This window comes from Loxodonta africana, chromosome 18, assembly GCF_030014295.1.
Source record: "Loxodonta africana isolate mLoxAfr1 chromosome 18, mLoxAfr1.hap2, whole genome shotgun sequence".
NCBI classification, from domain to species: Eukaryota; Metazoa; Chordata; class Mammalia; order Proboscidea; family Elephantidae; genus Loxodonta; species Loxodonta africana.
The window spans coordinates 1,809,062-1,822,745 of record NC_087359.1 but is presented as its reverse complement, the minus strand read 5'-3'; the positions used below and the strand labels follow the sequence as shown (position 1 = coordinate 1,822,745).

The 13,684-nt window shown below is 43.8% G+C and overlaps 1 pseudogene; it reads left to right on the top strand.

The window, feature by feature from the left end:
• The first annotated feature begins 480 nt into the window (after positions 1-480).
• LOC135228049 (ubiquitin-associated domain-containing protein 1-like) lies at positions 481-11,001 on the top strand (annotated as a pseudogene).
• The last annotated feature ends 2,683 nt before the right edge of the window (positions 11,002-13,684 follow it).

Sequence of the window (13,684 nt, the reverse complement as noted above, 5' to 3'; positions counted from 1 at the left end):
TGATTTTCAATCAGATTAGTTAATATATTTTTTCTTCACCTTAAGTATTTCTAATAAAAACTTAGCTTTTTTTTTCTAACTCTGGCATTCCTGACGGATGAGAAACATAAGCACTCAGACATGCCTAATGTGCCAATGTTCTGTCTGTGACCGATTATATAGCCCAATGTCAATGAGGACAGAGGGTCTGGTCAGCCAACACCTGTTAAAGCCTGATGTTCTCTAGGCATTGTTGTAAGCCTTACGGATGCAGAATAACCATTTAAAGGTCTTTGCCCACAGGGCTTCATAATATAGTTTAATAGAAAATAAAAACAAATGCACAGAAATCAGTAATAGGTGGCGGGAGCTAGGCGACCGCTTAGGTCGCGTCTAGTCACGAGCGACCTGGCCGAGGCGAGCTGGGGCGGGGTGGGGAGGTCGGGGATGGGGCCAGGCCGCCCGCCCGCTCTCTCGCTGGCCGCCGCCGCCTCACCTGCTCCGGCGACCTCACGGCAGGGGCGGCAGGTGTAGGCCCCGAGGCGGCGGCGGCATGATGTTAGTGCGTGGAGAACATCTTCGCGCCGAGCGGCTGGAGGAGGCGATCGAGGACATCTCAGTGAACCGCGAGGAGCGCTGGCTCAAGCGCTGTGCACATGGGAACCTAGAAGACCGGAAGAGTGTAACGCATCATAAATTAGTCCCTGCTGGTCCGGAGAGGGTGCTGGATGATACCAAAGCCATCTTAGAAGAGGGCGTTTCACATAAAGATGTCTTATTATTTATTTAAAAAAAAAAAAAAAAAGCAGGTCCCAGTGCCACTTCCGCAGATGGCTGATGTGTCTGAGGAAGAAAGAAGACCCGAAAGCGCCAGAGCGAGCTATTTCCCGAGCAGCAGCCAACCCGCCCTCCTACGACACAGACCGGGCCGTGGTGCAGACCAACACGCGAGACTTCCAGACGGAACTCCGGAAAATGTTGGTGGCTTTCATGGAGGTGGCACAGAAATTGCCTGTGCTGAACCCCGATGCCAGTGAATTATTTAAGAAGGCAAACGCCATGCTGGATGACGACGAGGAGGAGCGAGCGGACGACTCCGGCAGCAGAGTAGCTTCCGGTGCACGCGGAAGACGCGGCACAAACACAAGAGCCCGCTGGGACGAGTGCGGAGCGGAGGCCAGAGCTGATCCAACAGAGGTCTTCAAGAAGATGGGAAGGAAAAGGGAATTCCCGGCAGATGCACAGGCCTTGTTTCCCTAATGGAGATGGGTTCGATGAGAAGGAGGTGATCGCCGCCCTCCGAGTGAACAACCCGCAGAAGGCTGCCTGCGCGAGTGGCTGCTGGGAGACCGGAAGCCCTCCCCCCGAAGCTGGACAGGCACAGGGACCCGCAGCCCCTCTTCCCAGCCATCCTGGGCAACCCCGTGGTGCGTTTGGGCTGACCGACCTTAAAACAGTACTAGCGTTTGAAGACGTGCTGGAGAACTCGCTCAATGGCACACCGTGGATGAGTGACCTCGAAAGAGGCCTGTCATGCTGCAGATCTCCAGGATCTTCCAGACCCTGAGCCACAAGTAGTGCCCCCCTCGCTGCTCCCTCCCGCAGCAGAGCCCACGCTTCCTCTCACAATCGGCTGGCCCAGAGGTCCCAGTGGGTTCACTGGTAACTGAAGAGCCAAGGGCTGCGGAGACCCGTTAGCTCAGCTGGGGGTAGTGCTGGGAGAAGGGCCTGGTGGGAGAAACTGCTGGCAACGGCCTTCACAGCCTTGTCTGGACTGTTCAAGGCGGCGTCTGCTTCCACTTCTTAATCTTTTCTGTTACAAAGCCTTCTGTGATGGTAGTTTTTAAGTCTGCATTTCTAGCATTTGACAGTGTTTACAAAAAATGACCGGCTGTTTGCCTGGGAAGTTGAATGATCACCCTTCTCCAAAGAGTGGCTCTCAGGATGCAGCTTGAATCCACCCTTAGGAGTTTGCGTTAGAATTGTTTGTTGTTTGAAAGAAGGCATGTTTCAACCCAAAGTGTTCATATCAGACATAGGTAATTTTTCCTTAATAAACAATTGCTCTTTTTCCTCAAAGAAAGAAAGAAATTAGTAATAACCAGCATTAGTTTTAAGTGCCTACAGAGTATAGGTAGAGTCTGTTGTAGTAGAGGCTTTTGGCATGGCCCATGGAGCTCGGTGGGTGGTGGGGACTAAGGGTGAGTGAATTCTAATAGACTGTAGACAGAGGCAAAGTGCTAATGGAACCCACAAGGATAGGTTTAGGCACCATAGGAGATAGAAAAGATGGTGGGGGGTTGTGAGTGAGGTTATTTTAAGTCTCTTCTGGGATAAGTCAGCTGCTGTAGTGCTGGAGTGAGCAAGTAGAAGGCTCTTACTATTTTCCCAGTTGTGGACAGGACATTGCTCTTGCCTATGAAATGATACACATAATAGCTCTTGGCCAGGGGCATGCCCTCAGCAGGTAAACATGACTTTAGGTTCTCCTGAGAACACTCTTCTTCTTGAAACACTCTCTTCTCCTGACTTATGCAATATTAGGTGCTCCTCGTTAGCTCATTCACACCACGAAAGTCCATGTCCATTTTGTAACAGGGCTTTGCTGTGTTCTGAGAGTGCAGCAAGAACAAAACAGGAGCTCTGGTGCCCTTCTCAACCTCCTTTGGTGACTCCTCTGCCCGCTCTTAGATGTGGACGTGCATGCTTCTTAGGCTTGGTGTTTCCTTCTTTACTTAATCTACATATCCTCCCTAGGTGGCCTCCTGCATGTCTATGCCATCAGTTACCAACCTTATCCTGGAGACTCCAAAAATAGCGCTCTCTCCCCCACAACTCTTCTGAGCTCTGGTTAGATACATCCAGTTTCCTGCTGGACACCTTTGCTTCGATGTTTCATACTCGACATCTCCCAAACCGAAACAGCAGTCTTCACAGACCTCTTCGCCAAACCTAGTCCCATGGACTAGCACCACTCTCCAGGAATAGGCTTTCTTTCTCTTCCCTTTTCTGCAGTCCTGCCACATTCCATTCAATTACTAAATCCCATGAGTCAAACCAAAACGTTGCCATCAAGTGGATTCTGGCTCATAGTGACCCTGTGAGAGAATAGAACTGTCCCATAGGGTTTCCAAGGAGCAGCTGGTGGATTTGAACTGCCTACCTTTTGGTTAGCAGCAGAGTTCTTAACCACCACACCAGCGGGGCTCCAAATCCCACAAGCATTACTTTCTGAATACTTCCCGTCTGAGCGTCTCTCTGCACCCTCATTGCTCTCACCTTTCTTCAGGTACAGATTATTTCCTGAGCTTTCCCACAGGGCTCATACCTGACTTCCTGCTACATGGGTTATTTTTTCCAGTCTCTTCTTCCTCTGCGGTCAGTAAAAGTAAACTCTTTGTAAAAACTGATCAGGCCACTTTGTGTTTCAGATTTTCAGTGCCTTTCCATTGCCCTTAGGGAAGAGTCCAGACTTGGCTCAGTCGACTTCTCATCCATCCATCCCCCCTGCCACGGCCCACCCACACTGCACAAACCAGCCGTTCAGGGATGGTGAGCCACCTTCAGCTGCTAAACCTTCTGGTTCCCTGTGACAGGGACATTCCACGTATGTTTTCTCACCTTGACATTTTCCATTCCATGTGGTGTAACAGGGAAGCCTTTCCGAACATCCTGGACCAAGTTCGTTGCTTCTGGGTGTGCTCACCGTGATCTGACTTGTGACACTGAGGTTGCCCTGGCAGCATCACTGGTCCTGTTGTGTATTTCACCTGCCAGATCATGGTTCTATGAAGGAGGCTCTGACTCATTTTAAGTCTTTACTCACCTATGTCTGCCAGGTGAAGAAGACTTGAGCAGAATAAATTAAAGAGTCTGCGTTTGAATCCAGGTTAATTTCACCCCCAGATTTCTTTCTTTCCACCACATCTCTTTACTTTCCCTAAGTTAAACTCACCCTCATCAGAAATTTCGAATGTTTTGGAATACTGTTTAGAAAAACTCAGAAAACCAAACCCTTTGCTGTTGAGTCAGTTCCAGCTAAGGCGTTGCCATGTGTTACAGAATAAAACTGCTCCATCAGGTTTTCTTGGCTATAACTTTACAGAAGAAAAGCCTGATGATCTACTTTCATAAAGATTACAACCAAGAAAACCCTACAGAGCAGTTCGCTCTAACACAGAATTGCCAGGAGTCAGAATCAACTTAACAGCAATGGATTAATTTTACAGAAGCAGATTGCCAGGTCTTTCTTCTGTGGTACCACTGGGTGGGTTCAAACTGCTAACCTTTAAGTTAGTAGTCAAGCACAAAGCCTTCACTCCACCCAGGGACCTATTGTCCAGAAGGAGCATAATTTTCCTCTATAGACTTTCCCAGAGCCTCAGTTTGTAAACTCTGACTCATGAAGCTCTATGGTTTCTTTTGTATGTTATGAAAATGAGTTCTGATGTGTAAAGAGTTGTTTTAGTTTTTGGGGCCTGTGCTGTTCTTCAGTCTTAGATGCAGTTTCGTTCAGACTGTGGTGCTGAGGTGCTGGTCAGCCTTGAAGATTGTAGCTCCTGCTTCAGGACCACTTGCTGTCCTGGGGAACCTTGACATGGCCAGCAGGTTCCGGTAGATTATTTGGGCTTCTCAGCCTCTGAGATACCTGCCTTTCTGGCTGTGGACCCCTGGAGCTCCCTGGGGTGCATAGACACCCCAAAGGAGGGCTGGGAAAGCTGCGGGAGGGAAATGGGATTATCTGTGGTGTGTGCAGGCCTGTGCCCAAGTCTGTTCCAGTTCTCTTTGTTGTGTTTGGCAGCACTGAGCACTCTTCTTATCTGTGTTTTCAGAACCCAGGGTGTGAAATGACTTAGGAACAGATGAGAGCTGGCAGCAGGAGGGAAAGCACCCTGAGAAATGCCCTGCTGTTTTAATATGTACCTTATTCAGATGTAAGGCTGATGCTTGATGCTTTGCTCTACTGTTCATACCAAAACTAGCTGATAAGTGGAAAATACACTCAATTTTTCGTAGTCAATGACTGATTTTATTTGAATTTAAGGATTAGTCAAATGAGAGTTCACCTAGTACTTTACTCACAAAATACCCCAAATATTTACAAAATATCATGAAAGCACATTTCTTCTTTAATGTTGATTAATAAAAATAGGTAAAGTACTGTGTATGAATTCGCAGAAGAGCATATACTATTCTCGTGATCCATGCAAATAAACCTGATTTGCAATAGCACCGGTTTTACAAATAACACCTGCCAGTAAGATTAGGAAAATGCAAATGAAGTAAACCCTCTCCTTTACAAAGACATTTTCAAAATGCAACAAAAATTACTGAATATTAAGTAAAGCCCTCTAAAAAATAGCCCAGACACAAAGAAAGAAATGTCATCCAAATTTGGTTTTTAAGCACTACTTACTTCTTTATAATATTTTCTCCAGTGTCAGCTAGAACTTACCTTGTGGTCTGTGAACATTTTAACACAAATGGCAAGTTCAGGTGCCTGGAGAATTGAAGACACCTAGCTTTTAACGTTATGAAATCAGTGGAGAAACTCCTACAGATATTTCCAAATACATTGGCAAAGAAGTGGAAATCTCCAACTCTCTGAAGTATCATGTGAGTTGCAACAGTAAAAATTATAAAATAAGGTCCCTTGAACAGAAGGAGCCCTGGTGGTGCAGAGGTTAAGTGTTTCGCTGCTAACCAAAAGGTCGATGGTTTGAACCCCCCAGCTGCTCTGAGGAAGAAAGATGTGGCAGTCTGTTCTTAAAATTTACAGCCTTGAAAACCCTATGTCCCATAGGGTCACTTGAGTCGGAATCAACTTGACGGCAAGGGGTTTGGTTTTTTCAGGTTTAAGCAAAAGTGTCCATCTTTGAGCTTTGTATCACATCAAAAACATATTACAAGATACTTGTCAAAAGAATTCTGTTTAAAAATATAACTGAAGAAAATGTGACTGGAAGCAAGTGAAAGTGTGCCTTTTTTAGAGTGAGATACAGGTGAAGGCAAACTACTGGGCTTTAGCTATGGTGGGTATTTCTTGGTTTCCTGTGGGTGGCTGATGTCTTCTGTGAAAAGAAAAAAAAGAAATCTAATACGGGAAAGTGTGTGGTTGACGTAGAGATAGCTTATGCCTCTTTCACTCAGCCTCCAGTGTGGGCTGGGGTTGGCGCTCTTGACCGCAGTCCCTCACAGAAGGGGAGGCCTTCCTGCTGGAGTAAAGATGAAAGTCCTGGCTCCCACCACCCATCCCCTCCAATACCCAACCCCTGGCCTGGAGCAAGGTCATCTGCACACAGGCACATGCCTTTTGGTCTGTATGGCCATGGGGCTGTGGTGTGGTGCCTGCTCAAACAAGGAAACAGGCCACCCTGATCTCCATTCTTCTGCTTTCCTTCAGGGCTATATTGTGCCCAACTGAAAACACTCATCTCCCCCCCCCACCCCATCTCATGCTGCTACAGAGCTGGCCAATGAAATCGGCACAGATTCCCTTGTGGACACTGTTTCATCTTCTCTCAGCCTTCCTCCTATTCCAGCTGTTCTGTGGCCACCAGTTCCACACAGGCACCAACAGCAACCTGATAGCTTCTGCCTCCAACCTGGAACACCAGCTTCCCCAATACTGCTGCACGAGTGGCCCAACCTCATGATCTAGGAGTGTTAACACGCATGGTGCCCCTGTTACTGATGGGTCAGGGAGCTCATGGATAAAAGCTTCCTCATTTTGCATGCCAGGTGCATGGTTCTGAGAGGCATTGGGAAGGCTCCTCAGAAGGTACAAGTCACCTATGGTGACACCAACTCAAGAATATGTCCATGTGCTGGCTTTCCCTCTTTTCCTCACTTGCCTCATTCGTCACACCTGCTCCCTGGGATCACATTCCCAAATAAATCACTGCATACGAGCCTTTCTCTCAAACTCACTTTCAGGAGAACTGCACTAGTACAAAGTCAGTGGAAAGATGTCTTCTTAAAAAAAGACAGATTCAGTTGGTAGGTCCCTTCTCATGCCTTCTGGTATAAAAAGACACTTTTTTGTCATGATGAATATGAAGACGACATGCTAAGGATGATGAAACAAAGACCTAGATTACTTTGGGTCCCTGTGACATGCTGAACAGCTGCAACCACCCTGGACAGTCGCCTGATACTCTTGGATGACGTAAATAACTCTGTATCTGTTTGAGCCGCATTTGGATCTTTCTGTCACTTGCAGCCAAAATCGTTCCTAACTGATACAATAGAAAGAACCTGAAAGAACATAAAAGAACACTGATGGCACAGTGGTTGAGAGCTATGGCTGCTAACCAAAAAGTAGGCAGTTCAAATCCACCAGCTGTTCCTTGGAAACCCTATGGGGCAGTTCTGCACTGTCCTGGAGGGTCACTATGAGTTGGATTCGACTCGACGGCAATGGGTTTGGGTTTTTTTGTTTTTATGATAGTGATTAAAATCCTTTTTTTTTTTTAAACCTGCATCTCTTCCTGCATACATGTTTTATGGAGCCTAAGGAAGCATTCATATTTTGATGATTGCTGGTGCTTCACATGCAGTGGTTTTCTACCTCCCCTTCAGTCTGTCTTTTTATTCTACTGTTTTCTTACTTCTCCATATTATCCTTAAGAAATAATCTGGGAAGAATGATGGCACACATTTGGAGTTCTTATACTGTTGTCCTTAAGGATTCTGAAATGTCTTTTATTGTTTACTGAGCCTTTTCGCAATTAAAGATACCTTCTCTTTCATTGATTGAGCTCTGGGTGCAGTGGCTTACCGAATGCATAATACAGAGACATATTACATAACTAATTCTCAGTTTAACTATTATGCTCGATTGAAAGTCAACCCCATTCCATGCAGTCAGCAAGAGGAAAAGGAACATTTATGTTTTCTATGTTTGAGCATTTGCATGCACGGGTTGTTTTAGGATTTTGATTTTCAGAAAGTGCAGCAGTGCAGCCAGAGTCTACAGTAGTCCTACGGTACAGCTGCAAGCAAAAATGGAATTGCTTCATTAAATATGAAACTTTTCTTTGTTCTTTAGAATATTGTCTGGTGGGATTGGGGTGTTTTGAAAGGCAGGCACCTACGTGGAATTTTGTTTCTGACACTGACGAATGGGTGTTTGAGTCCCAAGTGGAGGTTTACTATAGGGCTTCAGTGAATGCCAGTCCACGGTACGACTGTAACTGCTGATAATATGGATATCTGCAATTGCCAAGCTGTGGCAGGGCAACCACAGAAAAACAAACCCTTAAATTTTCATACTACAAGACTCTTCCAAATGGACCAAATACCAATTTTTTATAAACATTTCTGTCAAAGATTCAGGTAAAGTAGGTCACAGTGCCTGATAATAAGCATGGGCAGTGCAGATAGGACATTGGATTTGAGATCAAAAGAATAAAAAAATCATATTAAGTAAGTCTGTTCTGCTTCAGGTTAAGCTACCTCAGCAAGTCATCTGACCAGTGGTACCTCCTTCCTCCATGAACTTGACTAGAAGCACTTGCCCCTGCATAGTCGATAAGGATCTTTTGAGTATGAACAGACTAGTCCATACTGAGCATCTGTGGAGCCCCTTTACATGGCAGGTGCCATGCTAAGGTTCTGTCTTGTTATAGTCTATCACAGGAAGTCAATGAGGTAGTTAGTATATTTGAAGAAACTAAGTATGAGAGAAGGGTATAATTTTCCACGTTCACTTAGCAAATGACACAACTGAGACTCAAGCTAAATTTATCTGTCTAAAGAGCCATTTTTTCACTCTGCTGTTCAGTATAGTAACTAAAATTGTGTTCTGTCGAGTCAGTTGGAGTTGGGTTCAAATCCCAATTTTACTGATTATTAGCTATGTCCTTGGGCGAATTACAGTCTCTTGCCGCCTCAGTTTTATCATCCTCAGTGTCTTTGGGAGGAATAAACAATTGTATTCACACGCGGAACTTAACATAGTACATGTTACATGACAAGAACTCACTACATTGTGGTTATTACTGCTGCCGCTGGTACTTACGAATCATCTATGTTGCCTTGTCTCATTCATGGCCAGGAGAATCGAGCCGCATGCGTGACCCATCAGGTCATTATATTCTGCATTTTTTAGCCTTGCTCTTGGCTGTGTCCACATTTTTGTTTTTCTTTCTTTTGCCCTCCTTTTAGAATGCATGCAAAAAGCCTTTTGTTTTGTGTATTACTCTAAGCTAAGTTAAATCCCTTCTGGAATGTTGCTATGTGTTGGAAGCTATGCCACCGGTATTTCAGATACCAGCAGGGTCGCCCGTGGTCAACATGTTTCAGAGAAGCTTCCAGGCTAAGACAGACTAGGAAGAAAGCCCTGGTGATCTACTTCTGAAAATTAACCGGTGAAAACCCTTCAGCTCACGACAGAATATTGTCCGATACACTGCTGCAGTTGGGCCTTCTAGGTTGGAAGGCACTCAAAGTACAAGGCGGCCAGAATAACAGCCTCGAGCAGACCGAAAATCACAAAGATGGTGCAGGACCAGGCAATGCTTCATTCTGTTGTATATGGGTCAGAGCCAACTTAACAACTAACAGCCACAACAACAAAGAAAGAGCAGTGTGCCACATTACAATTCATGGTCTTTCCTGCATACGTTGGCAGCAGCATCTCATAGGCTCGTATGTTAGGCAACGCACTGGAGGTATTCTAAATTCACAGATGCTGTCACATCTGAGAACTGTGGCCTAGAATACATATACATCTGCTTAGTCATGGATGTATATTCCAAATATGTTAATGAGACCAGACTAGGTTAATTTGTTAGGAGAGTGGAGAAACAGGGGTCAAGTCAACAAGAAGGATTCAGTCATTGCTGGATAGCAGAGAAAAATGTGACTCAGGGCCAGAAAGGGTACTCAGGTACAAGATAAGCTGAGAGCAATGAGACCCAATTTAGAGGCTGCTTTGCGTGTTTAAATTTTTTTTTTTTGCGTGTTTAAATTAGTCTCCATAACACCGTGATCAAATTGTGAAGCTAGTAAAAAGTTGCTGTATTTATTAAGTGATGTAGTTATTTTATATGCATTACTCCTAATATGCATAACAATCCCATTAATCAGGCATTTTGATTTTTATTGGACTAGATAATGAAACTGAAATTCAGAAAATTAAGTAGCTTGTCCAAGACTCAAAGCTTTTAAAGCCTACAGTTCTTTTTGGCATTCTTTGTAAATAGTTCATCTTAGAGCAAAGTCTGTGCTCTTAACCACTATGTCATATTGCCTACCTGAGTTGTCACTCTCAGCTGAACACAGATTTGGCTCAGGGACTGGTAGTCAAGAAGAAGATGACGATGACGGTGATGACATAATAATTATAATACTAAATCAAATATGTTCAGGCTGCCATAAGTTATCTCTGAATCAATGACTGGCTTAGAAGATAATGGAAATGTGTGTGTGTGTGTGTAAGAGTGAAACCAGATATTAGTATCTAGACATGTAAGAAAAATCCCAACATTCTTTAATTAGGTTCTTGTTTCTGCATATAAATATAAAAAAAGGTAAAAATATTAACTTTATAATAATACCTAGTGTTGTTATATTAAATGATACATGGAAATATTGGCTAAGTCACTAGTAATTGTTCACGAAATTGCAGATTTTAGTATGATGAATAGTGATGCTTTCTTAAGGTTCCTATTTATTCAGAGATACTGATGACTTATGAAATTAGGAAAGATGAGGCAAAGAAAACATTTGACAATACATAAATGGATAAAGGTGCTAACTTGGCTAATTTTTTTTTTTTAATTAACTTTTATTAAGCTTCAAGTGAACATTTACAAATCCAATCAGTCTGTCACATGCAAGTTTACATACATCTTACTCCCTTCTCCCACTTGCTCTCCCCCTAGAGTCAGTCCTTTCAGTCTCTCGTTTCGTGCCAATTTTGCCAGCTTCCCTCTCTCTCTATCTTCCCATCCCCCCTCCAGTCAAGAGTTGCCAACACACTCTCCAGTGTCCACCTGATTTAATTAGCTCACTCTTCATCAGCATCTCTCTCCCCTACCCCCCACCCCCCCCCCCGCCGCTGACCAGTCCCTTTCATGTCTGATGAGTTGTCTTCGGGGATGGTTCCTGTCCTGTGCCAACAGAAGGTCTGGGGAGCATTGCCGCCGGGATTCCTCTAGTTGCAGTCAGACCATTAAGTATGGTCTTTTTATGAAAATTTGGGGTCTGCATCCCACTGATCTCCTGCTCCCTCAGGAGTTCTCTGTTGTGCTCCCTGACAGGGCAGTCATCGATTGTGGCCGGGCACCAACTAGTTCTTCTGGTCTCAGGATGATGTAGGTCTCTGGTTCATGTGGCCCTTTCTGTCTCTTGGGTTCTCAGTTGTCCTGTAACCTTGGTGTTCTTCATTTTCCTTTGCTGCAGGTGGGTTGAGACCAATTGATGCATCTTAGATGGCCGCTTGTTAGCATTTAGGACCCCAGACGCCACCTTTCAAAGTGGGATGCAGAATGTTTTCATAATAGAATTATTTTGCCAATTGACTTAGAAGTCCCCTCAAACCATGTTCCCCAGACCCCCGCCCTTGCTCTGCTGACCTTTGAAGCGTTCGTTTTATCCCAGAAACCTCTTTGCTTTTAGACCAGTCCAATTGGGCTGACCTTCCATGTATTGAGTGTTGTCTTTCCCTTCACCCAAAGCAGTTCTTATCTACTGATTGATCAATAAAAAACCCTCTCCCTCCCTCCTTCCCTCCCCCCTTCATAACCACAAAAGTATGTGTTCTTCTCAGTTTTTACTATTTCTCAAGATCTTATAATAGTGGTCTTATACAATATTTGTCCTTTTGCAACTGACTCATTTCGCTCAGCATAATGCCTTCCAGATTCCTATGAAATGTTTCAGAGATTCGTCACTGTTCTTTATCGATGCGTAGTATTCCATTGTGTGAATACACCACAATTTATTTACCCATTCATCCGTTGACGGACATCTTGGTTGCTTCCAGCTTTTTGCTATTGTAAACAGAGCTGCAATAAACATGGGTGTGCATATATCTGTTTGTGTGAAGGCTCTTGTATCTCTAGGGTATATTCCGAGGAGTGGGATTTCTGGGTTGTATGGTAGTTCTATTTCTAACTGTTTAAGATAACGCCAGATGGATTTCCAAAGTGGTTGTACCATTTTACATTCCCACCAGCAGTGTATGAGAGTCCCAATCTCTCCGCAGCCTCTCCAACATTTATTATTTTGTGTTTTTTGGATTAATGCCAGCCTAGTTGGTGTGAGATGGAATCTCATCGTAGTTTTAATTTGCATTTCTCTAATGGCTAATGATCGGGAGCATTTTCTCATGTATCTGTTGGCTGCCTGAATATCTTCTTTAGTGAAATGTGTGTTCATATCCTTTGCCCACTTCTTGATTGGGTTGTTTGTCTTTTTGTGGTTGAGTTTTGACAGAATCATGTAGATTTTAGAGATCAGGCGCTGGTCGGAGATGTCATAGCTGAATATTCTTTCCCAGTCTGTAGGTGGTCTTTTTACTCTTTTGGTGAAGTCTTTAGATGAGCATAGGTGTTTGATTTTTAGGAGCTCCCAGTTATCTGGTTTCTCTTCATCATTTTTGGTAATGTTTTGTATTCTGTTTATGCCCTGTATTAGGGCTCCTAGGGTTGTCCCTATTTTTTCTTCCATGATCTTTATCGTTTTAGTCTTTATGTTTAGGTCTTTGATCCACTTGGAGTTAGTTTTTGTGCATGGGGTGAGGTATGGGTCCTGTTTCATTCTTTTGCAAATGGATATCCAGTTATGCCAGCACCATTTGTTAAAAAGACTATCATTTCCCCAATTGACTGACACTGGTCCTTTGTCAAATATCAGCTGCTCATACATGGATGGATTTATATCTGGATTCTCAATTCTGTTCCATTGGTCTATGTGTCTGTTGTTGTACCAGTACCAGGCTGTTTTGACTACTGTGGCTGTATAATAGCTTCTGAAATCAGGTAGAGTGAGGCCTCCCACTTTCTTCTTCTTTTTCAGTAATGCTTTGCTTATCCAGGGCTTCTTTCCCTTCCATATGAAATTGGTGATTTGTTTCTCTATCCCCTTAAAATATGACATTGGAATTTGGATCAGAAGTGCATGATATGTATAGATGGCTTTTGGTAGAATAGACATTTTTACTATGTTAAGTCTTCCTATCCATGAGCAGGGTATATTTTTCCACTTGAGTATGTCCTTTTGAATTTCTTATAGTAGAGCTTTGTAGTTTTCTTTGTATAGGTCTTTTACATCCCTGGTAAGATTTATTCCTAAGTATTTTATCTTCTTGGGGGCTACTGTGAATGGTATTGATTTGGTTATTTCCTCTTCGGTGTTCTTTTTGTTGATGTAGAGGAAACCAAGTGATTTTTGTATGTTTATTTTATAACCTGAGACTCTTCCAAACTCTTCTATTAGTTTCAGTAGTTTTCTGGAGGATTCCTTAGGGTTTTCTGTGTATATGATCATGTCATCGGCAAATAGTGATAGCTTTACTTCCTCCTTCCAATCCGGATACCCTTTATTTCTTTGTCTAGCCTAATTGCCCTGGCTAGGACTTCAAGTACGATGTTGAATAAGAGCGGTGATAAAGGGCATCCTTGTCTGGTTCCCGTTCTCAAGGGAAATGCTTTCAGGTTCTCTCCATTTAGAGTGATCTTGGCTGTTGGCTTTGCAT